Source organism: Helianthus annuus, chromosome 3 (genome assembly GCF_002127325.2).
Source record: "Helianthus annuus cultivar XRQ/B chromosome 3, HanXRQr2.0-SUNRISE, whole genome shotgun sequence".
Lineage (NCBI taxonomy): Eukaryota > Viridiplantae > Streptophyta > Magnoliopsida > Asterales > Asteraceae > Helianthus > Helianthus annuus.
In genome coordinates, this window is record NC_035435.2 from 28937798 (window position 1) to 28955513 (window position 17716).

Genomic DNA, 17716 nt, shown 5'->3' on the forward strand with positions numbered 1-17716 from the left:
CGTATAAGGGAAATTAAGTTAAAAGTATTTACCTTTGCAAGTATCAATTCACAAATATCAAGTGCGAGTAGCTTTTACCGGTTCTCCTATTCTGGAACGAAGGTTTATAATAACCTATTAGAATCCTAACGGGTCTTTAATTAAGCCTAAACTTAGACCGGTTAGTTTTAACGAAAGATACGGTTCAAACGCGTGATTAAGCGAAGACCGGAATGGAATGTGATTTAGACCCGACAAGTTTGAAGACTTGTATAATATGGGTAATCCAACCACATTCTGGATTTTGAGATAAAAACGACAAGGTTTGACCCGTTTCGGCTAATTTATGTAAACTAGTTACATGAACCGAACTGCACGCGTAAATGGCGTAACGGGTAACCGTAAGAGTCTAATACAGGTTTCCTAAGTCAATATGCTCTAAATATGTTGTGATATCAGTAGGATACCTTCCATTATGCCCATAACGAGTTTAATCCCATAATACGCCCCGTAGGGGTATTTTGGTCATTTTAAAGATTATAAAAGAGATTATTTATACTTCTGATGTTCGGATCTGAAGTAATCAGTAAAACCACTTATTTTTACAAGTTACATTAGTAGGTAATAAGTCTTTATGACAAAAATGGTTCTATACCCAAGCTATGCGTTTAATACGCGTATAAAGTCGTTTTAAGCGATTTCCGGGTTATACAGGAAATCTGAGTTTTCTGATCAGGTTATATAGTTCAAAATACTTTATTTATTATTTAAAATCAGTAGCAATTGGATTGGCGTCAAAATACTATGTCCGAAAAGGGTATATTCGGTATTTACCGAATCAAGGTCATAACCTTAGGTTATGAGCAGGTTAAAAATAATTAAAATTTTTTAAAAATCCCAAAATATTATATTACATCAATGTGTAAAAGGTTTGGTGTCGAAATTTGGGTTTAGATAGGCTTTATGCTAAGTGCGCCGTTTAATTAACAAAAGTTTTCTTAACTGCGCTATTTAGCATAACTCCTATTCTAGACCTCGAATTGACATGAAATTTTAGGGACATGTTTAGAAATCAGTAACTAAGGTTATTGTCCTTTCACATATCCAAAATTCTCGTTTTATGGTCAAAAGGGCATTATGGTCAACTTTTATGCATATAACGGAAATTTGCAAATGACTCGGACAAACAACGAACCAGTCACAGAGGGTCATACCATCATGTAACCTGGTCCTAAGGAAGTCCAAAGGCATATCCAAGTCATACTAAAACGGGTCAGAACTGAAGTCAAAGCAAAAGTCAAAGTTTTGCGACTTTCGGTTCCGAACCGGGTCAAAACAGTAAATGGTCGGATCAAACAAGCTTAGACCAGTTCTTATACTTATTATCAAGTTATATGAGTGATAAAATATGTTACATGCCTTCTACATTGTTAATTATGCGTTAAATCGAAAATTAGCATTCTGTTGACTTTTTCTAAGCAACTTTGACCCGATATTTGAACTAGTTAGCGTGGGAATCAGAGGGTGCCCTTTTAAGGGTTTAATGCTCACATGATTACCAACTTATAACTACCTTTGGTTCGACTAATCACTGGACCATTAGTGATTAATCGTTAAGTCAACCGTTAATTACGACGGTTTGACTTTAGAGCTAAAACTAAGTAAAAACTTAACTAAGAAAGGTTAAGCATACTTACTAAAGTCTAATGCACGACCAGAGAGGCTTAGAGAAGGCTCTTGAGCTCCAGGAAGCTCCAGAAATGCAAAAGTGAGGTGTGATCATAATGTTGCAACTCTAAGGCTTTATATAGTGATCTTTGGTGCATAAGATCATGACAACTAAGTTTACTATGGATCCCAGATCATTTACAAGTGCCCCTAAGGCCTAGGAACAGTTTAGGGGTCGCCCATGCTGAGAATAATTCAATCTAAGTCGGTTAACAGGCTGAACAGTGCTGTTGTACGTGTTTTCTGCATCTGGGCGTCTCACGCGGCCCGCGTAAGACCTTAACAAGGCTTACGCGGCCCGCCTGAATCTTCCTGACAGATTTCAAATCTTTCAATTATTACACGTTGGCTCTTGGCTTTTTGGAAGGGTAACTTTGCATTATGAGCCCTTCTTATTTACGTACAAGGGCCTTGAGACTTTTACCCATCTTGTTAAGTCCTCAGTTACTTTGTTATTACCCGAAAAGTCATAACTTTCAACGTTGACGCTTTAACCCCTCTTAAACGAATTTGGTCATAATTTTCTCATATGGCAACGAAACTTTATGAAATTTTTATCGTGCATTCTAGTGAGCATAATTCACCGTTACAAAGCTTCGGGTTTGCTAAAAGGTCACTCAGAGGTATAACTTAAACATGCTGACACATTTAACCCTTGTAGTTTGTAATCTCTCACTTTCTTTCATATTTAGCTCCGTATGATCCATGATTTATTCGTTTGAAGGTATGAGCATCATGTAGGGTTACTGTAAAGTATATTTATCCCTTGTTGACATCTTGAACCCTTGAATTCACACACTTTCCATGTTTGTCAACTTTAGTCCCTCTATAGTATTCTTTCTCACGTTCAAGCTTATGAAACGTGTCAATACATTATAGGACGTAAATTTTCGAGGTGTTACATCCTCACCCCCTTAAAAGAAATCTCGACCTCGAGATTTACTGAGACAATTGAGGGTACTTTTCTTTCATCGTGGACTCTACTTCCCACGTGTACTCAGGACCTCTACGAGCATCCCATTAACCTTTACAATCGGTATATACTTCCTTCGAAGCTTCTTAACCTGTCGATCCTTGATCGACACAGGTTTTTCAACGAACTTCAAGCTCTCATCAATGTGTACATCTGTATGTGGTATGACTAGTGATTCATCAGCGAAACACTTTTTCAGATTGCAGATGTGGAACACATTGTGAATACTACTGAGCTCTTCAGGTAAGTTTAACTTATAGGCAACTGATCCGACACGTTCGATGATCTCGAATTGTCCTATGTACCTCGGGCTTAACTTACCTTTCTTTCCAAATCGCATCACTCCTTTCCAGGGTGATACTTTAAGCAGTACCTTGTCACCTACCTCGAGGTTAAAAGGTTTACACTTCAAATCTGCGTAGCTTTTCTGCCGATCTCGGGCAGCTTTCAGACGGTCATGAATCTGGACAATCTTATCCGTCGTTTCAAAGACTATTTCCGGTCCTGTCAGTTGGACATCTCCAACTTCCGCCTAACAAATGGGCGTTCTGCACTTCCTACCATACAAGGCCTCAAAAGGCGTAGCTTTAATGCTGGTATGGTAGCTATTGTTATACGAGAACTCGATCAATGGCAGGTGGTTATCCCAGCTACCACCTAAATCAATCACACATGCACGAAGCATGTCTTCCAAAGTTTGGATAGTACGCTCACTCTGTCCGTCCGTCTGAGGATGGTAAGCCGTACTGAAATTTAAGCGCGTGCCCAAAGATTGTTGGAAACTTTTCCAAAAATGTGACGTGTATCTAGTATCTCTGTCAGAGATAATAGACACAGGCACGCCATGTAGAGACACAATCTTATCTACGTATAATTGGGCTAGCATGTCGGAGCTATAAGTCTCCTTAATGGGCAGGAAGTGTGCTGACTTAGTCAGTCTGTCTACGATCACCCATATCGTATCATTTCCTTTCCTTATCCTTGGCAACTTGGTGATGAAATCCATGGTCACCATTTCCCACTTCCATTCGGGAAGTTCAGGCTGTTGCAGCAAACCTGACAGCTTCTGATGTTCAGCTTTGACTACGCACATGTCAAACATTTAGCTACATAGGTAGCTATAGACTTCTTCAAGCCTATCCACCAAAAGTTTGCCTTCAAATCCTGGTACATCTTGTCAGCTCCAGGATGAACGGAGTATTTGGAACTGTGGGCTTCCTGGAGGATAACATCTCGAAGTCCTCCATAAACTGGAACCCATATTCGTCCATTTAACCTTAAAATTCCGTCCTTGCCACAGGATAACTGTTCTTCAGTTACTCCTAGCTTTTCATTAGGATAGTTAGCTTCCAGCACAGCTTCCTTCTGCGCAGCTAACAACCTTTCATTTAAACTATTCTTTATCTCAATGCTCTTGGCATTGATTCTTATAGGCTTCACCCTTTCCTTCCGGCTCAAGGCATCGGCGACTATGTTTGCCTTGCCAGGATGGTATCTTATCTCACAGTCGAATCATTCAAAGTCTCCATCCACCGTCGCTGTCTCATGTTCAAATCCTTTTGGTTAAGCAGATGCTGGAGGCTCTTGTGATCAGAATAGATCACGCATTTGATGCCATATAAATAGTGCCTCCATAGCTTCAGTGTGAATACAACAGCACCTAACTCCAAGTCGTGGGTGGTGTAATTCCTTTCATGTACCTTTAACTGACGTGAAGCATAGGCAATAACCTTGCCTTTCTGCATAAGCACACATCCCATCCCGGTGTGTGATGCATCACAATATACCACAAATTCTTCTATTCCATCAGGTAATGTTAATACAGGTGCATTGCTTAGCTTCTGCTAAAGGATATCAAAGGCTTCTTGTTGCTTCGGTCCCCAGTCGAACTTAGTATTCTTTCTAGTCAAAGAAGTTAGGGGTGCAGCAATCCTTGAAAAATTTTCAATAAAGCGCCTATAGTAACCTGCCAAACCCAAGAAGCTGCGAATTTGTGTGGGCGTCTTCGGCTCTTACCAATTCATGACAGCTTCCACCTTAGCGGGATCCACCTGGATACCACGCTCACTAACCATATGTCCAAGGAATTGGACTTCTCGAAGCCAGAATTAACACTTCGAAAATTTGGCGTAAAGCTTTTCCTGTTGAAGTAGCGAAAGAATACATCGAAGATGCTTTTCATGATCAGCTTGGTTCTTTGAGTAGATGAGGAAGTCGTCAATGAAGACGATGACAAATTTGTCCAAGTATGGTTTACAGACACGGTTCATGAGATCCATGAATGCCGTTGGTGCATTAGTGAGCCTAAAAGGCATCACTAGGAACTCGTAATGACCATAACGAGTCCTAAATGCAATCTTGTGTACGTCTTCATCTCTAACCTTCAGTTGGTGATAACCTGACCTTAAGTCAATCTTAGAGAAATAGCTTGCCCCTTGAAGTTGATCAAACAGATCGTCGATCCTGGGTAATGGATACCTATTCTTGATAGTGACTTTGTTAAGCTCACGGTAATCGATACACAGACGCATCGATCCATCCTTCTTCTTGACAAATAAGATTGGTGCTCCCCAAGGAGATGAACTAGATCTAATGAAACCTTTGGCTAGCAATTCATCCAGTTGGGTTCTCAATTCCTTCATCTCTGTTGGTGCCAATCTGTAGGGTGCTCTAGCAACAGGTGCTGCTCCAGGAATAATGTCAATCCTGAACTCCACTTGCCTATCTGGGGGTAATCCAGGTAGTTCTTCAGGAAAAACTTCAGGGTATTCGGCAATGACAGGGATATCCTCAATCTTGGGTTTCGGCTCATCGATAGTTACTTGTGCCATATAGATGACACAGCCCTTCTTCAAACACCTAGAGGCCTTGAGCATAGATACTTGCTCCGGCAGTCCATACCGGGTATCTCCCTGAATGGTAAGTGACTCACCAGACGGAGTCTTGAGCACTACTTGCTTCTTATTGCAGATAATCAGGGCCTGGTTATGAGATAACCAGTCCATACCCAGAACTATGTCGAAACCAGCTAACTTCAAAGGAAGTATGGACAACGGAAAAGAGTGGTTCTTAATGGATATGAAACATCCGTCTAATATGGTTGAGGCGGTTTCTATGGTGCCATCTGCTAATTCTACCGCATACTTCACACTTAAGGTTTTAACAGGTAAATTCAGCAATTTGCAAAACTTATTGTCTACGAAAGATTTATCAGCTCCTGAATCAAATAGTACTCTTGCATAGACATCATTTATAAGGAAGGTACCTGTGATCACATTTTCGTCCTGCACAGCTTCCTTTGCATCCATTCTGAAGACTCTAGCATTGGTCTTCTTCCCTTCATCAGCTTTCTTGGCATTCTTTGGGAAATTTGTTTTGATGTGCCCCTTCTCGTTACAACTGTAGCACGTTGCGTCCTTCAGCTTCTTGCACTCTAGGGTTTTATGTTCCATGGATTTGCAAATCCCACAAGGCCTTGTCTGAGATTGGGATTTTGTGTCAAATCTGCACTTCCCAAAATGGTATTTCTGACAAGTCTTACACTTGGGCTTATCCCCAGACTGATGCCCATCCTTCTTTGAACTAAACCCCTTCCTGTGGTCATTGTTTCCTCGGTGCTTCTTATTTGATCGACGCGAGTTGTCATCATCATCATGCTTCCTTTTCTCGGCATCCTTGTTCCTCAGCGATCTTTGCCTGACCGCGTCTAGTGTGAGGGATAAGGATATATCAGCTACTGACCTGAATGTAGCTGGCCGAGAGGCTTTTACACTTGCCTTTATCTCCGGAGCTAAGCCCCCTATGAAACGAGCTATTCTTTTGGGTTCCGGGGTTACCAGATAAGGAACCAACCTTGACATTGTATTAAAGCTCATAAGGTAAGCTTGGCAATCCAGATTCTTCATCACTAACGACAGAAAATCTGACTCAATCTTCTCTACCTCATGCCGAGGGCAGTAATTCTCTCGGGTAAGGGCAACAAATTGTTCCCATGACATACTGTACAGTGGAATCTTCTCAGCAGCTTGAATCAACGATCTCCACCAGGCTAAGGCCTCACCTTTGAATGATTGAGACACAAACTTTACTACATCCTTCTCAGCGCACCCGCTGATATCAACCACTGTGTCCATCTCATCCAACCATGTCATGCAGTCTATTGCTCCTTTCTTCCCCGTAAGATCTCAGGGCTTGCATGAAATAAAGTATTTGTAAGAGCAACCCTTATCACGGGGTCCTTGATTCAGCACGATACCTTGAGATGGGACACTATGATGGTTTGAAGAGTGACGATCGTCATCATCTTTCTTTGGTTCTTCCTTCTTGGAGAGAGGCTTGCTATGCGCCCCAGAATGAGTCTTGGGCTTAGAATGCGGTGCGGATAGGGTCCTACTCCGAGTACCGCTCGATTCGCTATACTGCCTATCCAAGGCTTTCGTAACAGCGTTGTCTATTAACGCTTGCAGTTCAGCACTTGTTACATTAATCCGAGCATCATTCAGATTCTCCTTTGGGTGACTATTTATTTCATCCGAGTCAGCCATCGTATCTTGAACTGTTACACAAGATATCGGTAAAGTTTTATTTGGGAGTTTATTATGGAATTTGCCCTTTTGGGCAATTCATTAACCATGGTAACATAAACCATATTTGGTTAATTTATTACTCACATTTATTTAGGATTTTTATATAATTTATCCTAATTACACAACAATAATAGTATTATTAGCACAAAATCCTAGTCACAGGGACATTTCTATTCGTAAGCCATGACTTCAGAGAATCAAAGCATTAAGGATTGAACATAGTTCTTTACCTTTTCTTGACAGGGAGTCATAGGCTACTACTGTCTTTTGTCTTATATGACAATGAGTATGGCCCATAGGCACTATACTACTAACACATGATCATCTTAATTGATGATTTAAACCCATGATTTATAGATCATTAAGTTAGGTTTAGGAATCTTTTGAAAGATCCTTATATAAAATGACGTGTGTGATTTTTAACGAATCACATCTGCCAGGAGTGTTAACATGTCTTCAGATGTTAACAAAGATTTGAATCTTTTAACCAGGTCTTACCATCTTGGCCAGGTCTTATAATGACACGAAGGCTAGGTTATACCGTTAAGATCCTTAATTAATATATGGTAGGCAGATTATTAAAAAAAGGAATGATTTTGAATTATTTTTTTATTTCATATATTTTATGCATATAATGACAAAAGTGAAATTTATAAACTTAACATTCCATTACATACTAAAAGGATTACACATTGCCCAAAACGGGACTTTTAAATAGGCGAAATACCCACACAGAGGTTAAACTAGAAAACAAGTCCACGCAGGGACCAATACTAGGATAGATGTCCTCACAGGGACTGAAAGATAGGTCCACGCAGGGACTAAAAGACAAATAAATGTCCACGCAGGGACTTGATTGAAATAGAAATACAATAATACATATAGAGATTAATGATCTCGCTTCTTCTACCCTTTTAACAGGTTTGCCATACCCTTGAGGAATCTACAGTTGTTCTTACGTTCTTCTTCAAAATCTCGTTCCACCCTATTTAAACGGTGGAGGATTTCTTCCTACTCCGGTGGGGAAAAACGTGGCGGCTGCGATAGGTGCTGAGCCGGAGGTCTAGCAGGTACTGGATACCCATGAGTTGAGTATCCCATTCCCCAAGGAGTTCCATAAGGTCCTTCGAGATGTAGGGTGTTGTAGTTTGCCGCCGCTTCTAGGTATGGGTCAGTATCAATATAGTTGTAGTGAGTGTGAGCTGGCAGCTCAAACGGGTTGTATGCTGTGGAACCGGCGTATGTAGGTATCGGGTTATCATAACCAAATGGTGGCGGAGGTGGTGCAACTGGTGCAGAATTCACCTCTGCAGCTGGGTTAGAAGGTCTACCCATTTGTGGGTCTTCATGCAGTGGCGGATAATGACTGCCACTGGAGTGTCGAGGGGTGCTAAAATGAAAATCCCCTCTTCGTGCGGATATCTGTGCGCCTGTTCTCCTACGCCTTGGAGGATCTGGAGGTGCTTGATGAACTGGCGGCGGTGGAGGCGATGGTGTGACTGCCACGAAACGCGAATCCTCGGAGGGATCCTGCTGCTGTTGTTGCTGCTCATGAGGCGATAAATGGTGAGAGGGTGTAAAGTACCACTCATACTGGTTGAACCTTGCTTGGTAACTGTATGGACCCTGATAGGGTGTTCCATGGAAGGATGATCCATCAGAGATCTCGATAGGATGGTTGGGGGTACCTGTTGCAGGTTCGACGGGATCCGTGTCCTCGTCTATGTCCATTGCATTGTCTTCTGAGAAATGGTCCTCCGGTCCCAATGGGTTAAAGCCCACCGGTTCTTGGACAAAGTTTTCCGGGTTGAACCGGCCCTGAAAGACAGGAGTAGGGTCGCCGAAGGAACAATGTGAAACGGAACGTTGGAGAGGTATGAATGAAGGTTGAGGGTTATCGGGCTCGTTTTCCGAGTGCGGCCCAAAGGAGTGACGGTAAGAAGGTGTTGAACTGTGAGAGATAGACCGCCTAGCGGGCTCAAAAAGGTTCCTCCTGTTCCGCTCATTGTACTGGAAGGAGCTCGCAGGTTAGAAGGTCCGGCCTCGTGATCGTTATGGGTAGTGATTGGCCCTTTGCCTCTTCCTCCTCTTCTGATTCTCGGTGGCATATTTCCTGATTAAACAATTGAAATAAGTAACAAACAATAAAGGACAAACTAAAGCAATAACTTGGATTTGTCCCAAGTTCTTGTCTAGACTCGAGTATGTGCAATTGTGTCATTGAGATTAAACACATAAGGATAGTGCTTAATTCACTCAACGTTGGCTCTGATACCAACCTGTCACACCCCGATATTCACACGTTTCACCGGTGGGCCCGGTGGGGGAGTATCGTGACGTAGTTGGTAACATTACAGTCAAACAACACAATATTTAAATGCACAGCGGAAGCAAAAGATAGATATATTTCAACTTTAATGAATTGTAATATCAAGTATCACAATTGTTGAAAGTAATCCACAGGGGATCAAAAATAAAATAGGAAACATTGTTCAACAGTTGACATCCAAGCTTGCGAGACTTATTGTGGACGCTAGGAGAAAGCCAGCCTAGTTCGCATAGTACCTGCACTTAACCTTTTGGGAAAAATACGTCAGTTTACACTGGTAAATACATTCAACCGACTCATTTTGAAAAGTTTAATAAAATTGATTTGAATGCACGTGGCACAAACTTTTATAACTTGGGATAATTATTTCAATATAATACTTGTAAACGATTTACATGTTTCTTATACGTTCAGTAGCCCAATCCGCAGACCGGGTAAAAGATCAATAGACACACCACATTATTTATTCATTTATGCACTGACGGGTGTACTCCTACACCCCGTGCTCAGGTTGTGGCCATCTCGTAAGATGATGTCAAGGATATCCGGGACATGGTCATTAACCCCCCAAAGGCTTTAAGCAACAAAACATTTCAAAACAAAGAATATCAATGATTTAATCTCTATTCGATTAAAGATTCAATGCTGGACCAAGCGGTATTTTATATACCGTACCCCAAGCCCGTATAAGGGAAATTAAGTTAACAGTATTTACCTTTGCAAGTATCAATTCACAAATAGCAAGTGCGGGTAGCTTTTACCGGTTCTCCTATTCTGGAACAAAGGTTTATAATAACCTATTAGAATCCTAACGGGTCTTTAATTAAGCCTAAACTTAGACCGGTTAGTTTTAACGAAAGATACGGTTCAAACGCGTGATTAAGCGAAGACCGGAATGGAATGTGATTTAGACCCGACAAGTTTGAAGACTTGTATAATATGGGTAATCCAACCACATTCTGGATTTTGAGATAAAAACGACAAGGTTTGACCCGTTTCGGCTAATTTATGTAAACTAGTTACATAAACCGAACCGAACGCGTAAATGGCGTAACGGGTAACCGTGAGAGTCTTATACAGGTTTCCTAAGTCAATATGCTCTAAATATGTTGTGATATCAGTAGGATACCTTCCATTATGCCCATAACGAGTTTAATCCCATAATACGCCCTGTAGGGGTATTTTGGTCATTTTAAAGATTATAAAAGAGGTTATTTATACTTTTGATATTCGGGTCTGAAGTAATCAGTAAAACCACTTATTTTAACAAGTTATATCAGTAGGTAATAAGTCTTTATGACAAAAATGGTTCTAAACCCAAACTATGCGTTTAATACGCGTATAAAGTCGTTTTAAGCGATTTCCGGGTTATACAGGAAATCTGAGTTTTCTGATCAGGTTATCTAGTTCAGAATACTTTATGTATTATTTAAAATCAGTAGCAATTGGATTGGCGTCAAAATACTATGTAGAACTCGTTTTATGTCCGAAAAGGGTATATTCGGTATTTACCGAATCAAGGTCATAACCTTAGGTTATGAGCAGGTTAAAAATAATTAAAAGTCTTTAAAAATCCCAAAATAGTATATTAAATCAGTGTGTAAAAGGTTTGGTCTCGAAATTTGGGTTTAGATAGGCTTTATGCTAAGTGCGTCGTTTAATTAACAAAAGTTTTCTTAACTGCGCTATTTAGCATAACTCCTATTCTAGACCTCGAATTGACATGAAATTTTAGGGACATGTTTAGAAATCAGTAACTAATGTTATTGTCCTTTCACATATCCAAAATTCCCGTTTTAAGGTAAAAAGGGCATTATGGTCAACTTTTATGCATATAACGGAAATGTGGAAATGACTCGGACAAACAACGAACCAGTCACAGAGGGTCATACCATCATGTAACCTAGTCCTAAGGAAGTCCAAAGGCATATCCAAGTCATACTAAAACGGGTCAGAACTGAAGTCAAAGCAAAAGTCAAAGTTTTGCGACTTTCGGTTCCGAACCGGGTCAAAACAGTAAATGGTCAGATCAAACAAGCTTAGACCAGTTCTTATACTTATTATCAAGTTATATGAGTGATAAAATATGTTACATGCCTTCTACATTGTTAATTATGCGTTAAATCGAAAATTAGCATTCTGTTGACTTTTCAATAGCAACTTTGACCCGATATTTGAACTAGTTAGAGTGGGAATCAGAGGGTGCCCTTTTAAGGGTTTAATGCTCACATGATTACCAACTTATAACTACCTTTGGTTCGACTAATCACTGGACCATTAGTGATTAATCGTTAAGTCAACCGTTAATTACGACGGTTTGACTTTAGAGCTAAAACTAAGTAAAAACTTAACTAAGAAAGGTTAAGCATACTTACTAAAGTCTAATGCACGACCAGAGAGGCTTAGAGAAGGCTCTTGAGCTCCAGGAAGCTCCAGAAATGCAGAAGTGAGGTGTGATCACAATGTTGCAACTCTAAGGCTTTATATAGTGATCTTTGGTGCATAAGATCATGACAACTAAGTCTACTATGGATCCCAGATCATTTACAAGTGCCCCTAAGGCCTAGGAACAGTTTAGGGGTCGCCCATGCTGAGAATAATTCAATCTAAGTCACTTAACAGGCTGAACAGTGCTGCTGTACGTGTTTTATGCATCTGGGCGTCTCACGCGGCCCGCGTAAGACCTTAACAAGGCTTACGCGGCCCGCCTGAATCTTCCTGACAGATTTCAAATCTTTCAATTATTACATATTGGCTCTTGGCTTTTCGGAAGGGTAACTCTGCATTATGAGCCCTTCTTATTTACGTACAAGGGCCTTGAGACATTTACCCATCTTGTTAAGTCCTCATTTACTTTGTTATTACCCGAAAAGTCATAACTTTCAACGTTGACGCTTTAACCCCTCTTAAACGAATTTGGTCATAATTTTCTCATATGGCAACGAAACTTTATGAAATTTTTATCGTGCATTCTAGTAAGCATAATTCACCGTTACAAAGCTTCGGGTTTGCTAAAAGGTCACTCAGAGGTATAACTTAAACATGCTGACACATTTAACCCCTGTAGTTTGTAATCTCTCACTTTCTTTCATATTTAGCTCCGTATGATCCATGATTTATTCGTTTGAAGGTATGAGCATCATCTAGGGTTACTGTAAAGTATATTTATCCCTTGTTGACATCTTGAACCCTTGAATTCACATACTTTCCATGTTTGTCAACTTTAGTCCCTCTATAGTATTCTTTCTCACGTTCAAGCTTATGACACGTGTCAATACATTATAGGACGTAAATTTTCGAGGTGTTACATTTTGTCTCCTACAGGATGTACTGAATATTTGGAATTATGTGATTCCTGGAGAATCAGATCTCTAAGTCCTCCGAAGATGGGAACCCAGATTCTATTGTTGAATCTCAAAATTCCATCTTTTCCAGGTGTTAACTGATCCATTTTTCCACCTAATCCTTCGTTAGAAACATTTGTTTTTAATAAAGCTTGCCTTTGAACTTCTAGCAGTTTCTCATTCAAACTGGGTCTAAGTTCAATTCTTTTAGCATGAACCCTAATTGGTTTAATTCTTTCTTTACGGCTCAAGGCGTCAGCAACAATATTTGCCTTTCCAGGATGATAACGAATCTCACATTCGTAATCATTCAATGTTTCCATCCAACGGCGTTGCCGCATATTTAAATCCTTTTGATTAAATATATGTTGGAGGCTTTTATGATCAGTGTATATTACACACTTTGTACCATATAGATAATGTCTCCATAACTTTAGTGCAAATACAACGGCACCCAGTTCTAAGTCATGGGTGGTGTAATTCTTCTCGTGCACCTTAAGTTTTCGTGATGCATAGGCTATCACCTTGCCTCTTTGCATCAGCACGCACCCTAATCCTGTGTGCGAAGCAGCACAGTAGACTACGAAGTCTTTAACTCCATCAGGTAAAGATAATACTGGAGTATTATTCAATTTCTGTTTAAGAATCTCAAAGGATTCTTTTTTTTATCCCCAATCAAATTTGGCATTCTTACGAGTCAACGCAATTAAGGGAGTGGCTATTCTCGAGAAGTTCTTAGTGAACCTTCTATAATTACCAGCCAATCCCAATAAGCTGCGGATTTCAGATGGGGTTTTGGGTGCTTCCCAATTCATGATTGCTTCAATCATAGTTGGGTCCACTAGGATTCCACGTTCACTAATCATGTGTCCTAAGAATTGGACTTCTCTAAGCTAAAACTCACACTTAGAGAATTTCGTACAAAGCCTTTCTTGTTTTAGCAAATTAAGAATACATCTTAGATGTTTCTCATGGTCATTTTTAAGATGTGATTTGTGGTTCCAAAGGCAGAAGCTTGTGATACAGATCGCCACGATACACTATAATGATACGCTATAATACGATACTTAATGATAAAAAAATAATAAAGATGTGATACGATATGCCACGATACGCTATAATACGATACTTAATGATAAAAAAATAAAGGTTTTAAATTCATTAAATAAAAAATAACCAACAATAAACACCAATAACCAAACCCAAAACACCAAAAACCAAAAACAAAACACCAAAAAATCAAACCTAAAAAATCAGGGCCTTAATACGCATCATATAGGCCTATACGATGCGTATAGGCCAACCGCCAGACAAGCCCTGCAGCTGTCAGTCTGCCATTTCTTAACTTTGTTGATGTGGATTGTTATTGAATCACCTTCTCTCATCCAGGTATTCACAAGCTCACGAATAAAATAAACCTTATTTGCTGCAAAAGGCTTCTCATACGTGTTCGATAATGTTGTCATCATTACTTTAGCTAAGGTCTCCTTTTGGATATTAAATGTAACATTCTTAGATAGAGAAAGATAGACAAAGAGTTATCATGGCTCTGGCTTTCTTATCTAACTTATCCCAATCTGTTTGGGAAATTTTTTTCTGGTTTTTCATCCTCGAGCACTACATCTAAGTCTTTCTAACAAAGTAGTGCTTCAACTTGCATCTTCCACCAACCAAACTTCTTCCCGTCAAATTTTTCGATTTGAATTTTCCCATATTTTACCATGATAACACAAACACGACTAAACGAAAACTGAAATTAAAATAAACATAAAACCAACACTAAAATTCTAAAAAACACTGATCTCAACCAAATATTTTTCTTGGCTACTGCCCACTAAAACCTTTAGCCACTCAATTTAAATACGCTAGGCTACTACCCCTAAATAAAAACAAATTAAGACAAGTTCACTTTTCTTCTTGATTCTTGATCTGCGCAAAACTCCAAAGCAAAAAAAAGAATGCTTCTGCTTCCTTTTTCCTTTTAATCGTAATTCACTAATCCTATATCTTGTTTTGTCTTTTTTCTACTTGGTTTATCCTAATGAAAAGAATAGCAACGGAGTATCAGGTGACGAAACTGATCAAGCGATCGACTGAGGACAGTGGTGTGACTGCTCGTAGCAAACCCTAGATCGTAACTCTCTTGCATTGTGTTTCCTGCGTGTGACGAGCCAAAGCTCTAATACCACTTGTTAGAACCAAGCACACACACGAATACGAACACAACACCGAAAGCGGTCTAAACTGACCTACGTCCACGAGTGAGAACTAAGATTTTTTTATTTAGGTGTTTTTATCATTACAAGTATAAGAGGTTATTTTTATCATGGTTGCAAAAATCGCGACTAGCCGGCGATTAATCGCTGACTAGTCGCTAGCCGCCCATCAACTGAGTAATTTTCAGCTAATCAGTAAAAAAATCGCTAGTCGGCCTAGTCGGCCCTAATCGGCCCTAGTCGGCCCTAATCGCGACTAGTCAGTTGGGAAAAAAATCGGGAAAAAACAAAAAAAAATCGGAAAAAATCAGAAAAAATCGGAAAAAATCTGAAAAATCGGAAAAAATCTGAAAAATCAGAAAAATACACATATTCCGGCCAAAACCTCCCAGATTCCGGTCAAAACTTGTCCACTTAAAAAAATTACGTATAAAATTATATGTATATATGTATAAAAACTTAAAATTATACATAAAAAGTCCGATCCGATTAATCCCGAGTAATCCCGAGTAGTCGCTAGTCCCTACCTCACCGACCCGCTAGCGACTAGCGAGTTCTCCAACCTTGATTTTTATAGACTACACAATTAGGGTTTATAATTCGTAATTAAAGAATAAACCCGTGGGTTGTGACTCGGGCCAACTGCCCTTACTGTCGCGCCACTCCTATCGGTGTCGAGAAGTCTATACCCAACGCTACTCTATGAGGTTTCTTATCAATTATCATATAAGACAACTAGGTTACAGCCCGCGTTACACGCGGTTTAACAAATAAATACTCTGAATTTCTTTTAAAACTTGTAAGAATGACCATATTTGTGTATATTAATTGCTTTTGGAACCTGTAACGATGAGCATACATGTGTACATAACAGAATATGTGGTTCTAAAAAAGAAGTTTTAAATTATGATTCATAACTTATAAACTTAAATGTTACTCATTTATAGTAGTAAATATATGGCTTATAAACCAATGCAAATATAAAGTAGTGGCACTTCAGGAGTATTTAAGGCTAGTATTAGTAGTAGTAATAGAAATATTAATGGACATAGACAATGAAGTAGTAATAGAAATATTAATGGACATAGACAATGAAACCAAGAGATACCTTTATTGAGAAAAAATCCACCAAGGTATTTTTTTTTTTTTTTTTTGACTGGCAACTGGAACATTTTATTACTTCAACATACAGCCATCCAAGCAAGGTGCTATGAAGGCCACAGTACATGAACCAAGAAACAACAATACCTCTAAACATTAATACTAAACATTCTCCATTTACTCCAAGTTATACTTGAATGCCTCGATTTCTTCGATATCCATTCAAACGATCTTTCCTTTATTTCTTCGACGACTTTGTACTCGTTAATCGGCTTTTGTCAAAATATTTTCTTGTTCTTTGCATTCCAGATGCTCCGTAGTGTTTGCGAGAATACAACATGTTTTATTTTTTTCCGGTTAGCCAATACCTACATATTATTTATACTCTGCATTGTTTCTTTGACTGAATCCAACTGTTGGTCTTTGGCTGCATTGTCCACCAGAGAACCTGCCTCCAAATCCCTTTTGCGATCTGACATCTTGCTAATATATGTTCTGAATCCTCCACGGACACTCCACACATGTTTCAGTTTACATCTTGTAACGGTACACCCCTGTTCATTAATGTTGCTGGCGATGGTATCTTTCCTTCCCTTGCGCGCCATATAAACAAATTTATCTTAGGAGTAACTATTTTGTTCCACCAGAAATCATTCCATGTTATGGTATCACCTCCTTCACAGTGAAGTCTTGTTCTTTTCAACTATTCCATTTCCACCTATCCTTTTGTCCCGATAGCTTTTGTTGCAGCAGTAGCCTAGTTTAAATTCGATAGCCAATTCCATCTTCATATTGAACAGAAGAATAGTGATTAAATACCTAAGCAATGGTTATGGAACAAATTTAGGGATACAACTATTTAAATGGAACAAACTTATCATTATTATAATAGGAAAAATTGGATTGAAGTTAACCACAACGATTTATCAAATGATTAATACTCTGATAATAACTGAAAAGTAATAATTTAAGGTAAATCCAAATCCTATGCAATGAAAGAATCAAGAGCCCTACAGACTTCCTCTTTGACATTTAATAATCCCATTACCTGAAACGTAAGCGTCGGACTTTTACCTGGATGAGAGGGTTTAGGGGATCATTTTAGGATTCACTTGTCAAGGAGGAGGTGACACAGGCATCGCAAATGAAGGAACAGTTTAGGGTTCACCACCTGCAAATCCTCATATCAATGACTTTGTTTGTAATACCACAAAAATCAGGACCCAAGAAGAGAAGCCTTCATTGGGATTTTAGGTAAGAGAGATTCGAGATGAAAGCACATACGAATCTACGGTGATGGCTCTAGGGTTTCAGAATGAAGCTTGTAAAAGGTCCGTTTTATTATAAAATCGGGTCAGGAATTAAAAAATGGATCACCGTGTTTATCCGATCGTAGTGTTTATCAATTGAGCGGGAAAAATTAAATGCTAGGCTCACCGAGGTACTGCCACGTGTCCAAC

General features: G+C 39.4%; 1 long non-coding RNA gene across 2 annotated transcripts; it reads right to left on the reverse strand.

Moving 5' to 3' along the window:
- Positions 1-16291: 16291 nt before the first annotated feature.
- LOC118490091 lies at positions 16292-17682 on the reverse strand. 2 transcript variants are annotated; one of them, XR_004888089.1, is made up of 2 exons: positions 17331-17682; positions 16292-17041 (listed from the first exon to the last, which is right to left on the reverse strand). It is a non-coding gene; the product is annotated as an uncharacterized LOC118490091 (long non-coding RNA). The 2 variants fall into 2 exon arrangements; XR_004888090.1 differs by having other exon boundaries at positions 16292-17075.
- Positions 17683-17716: the final 34 nt, after the last annotated feature.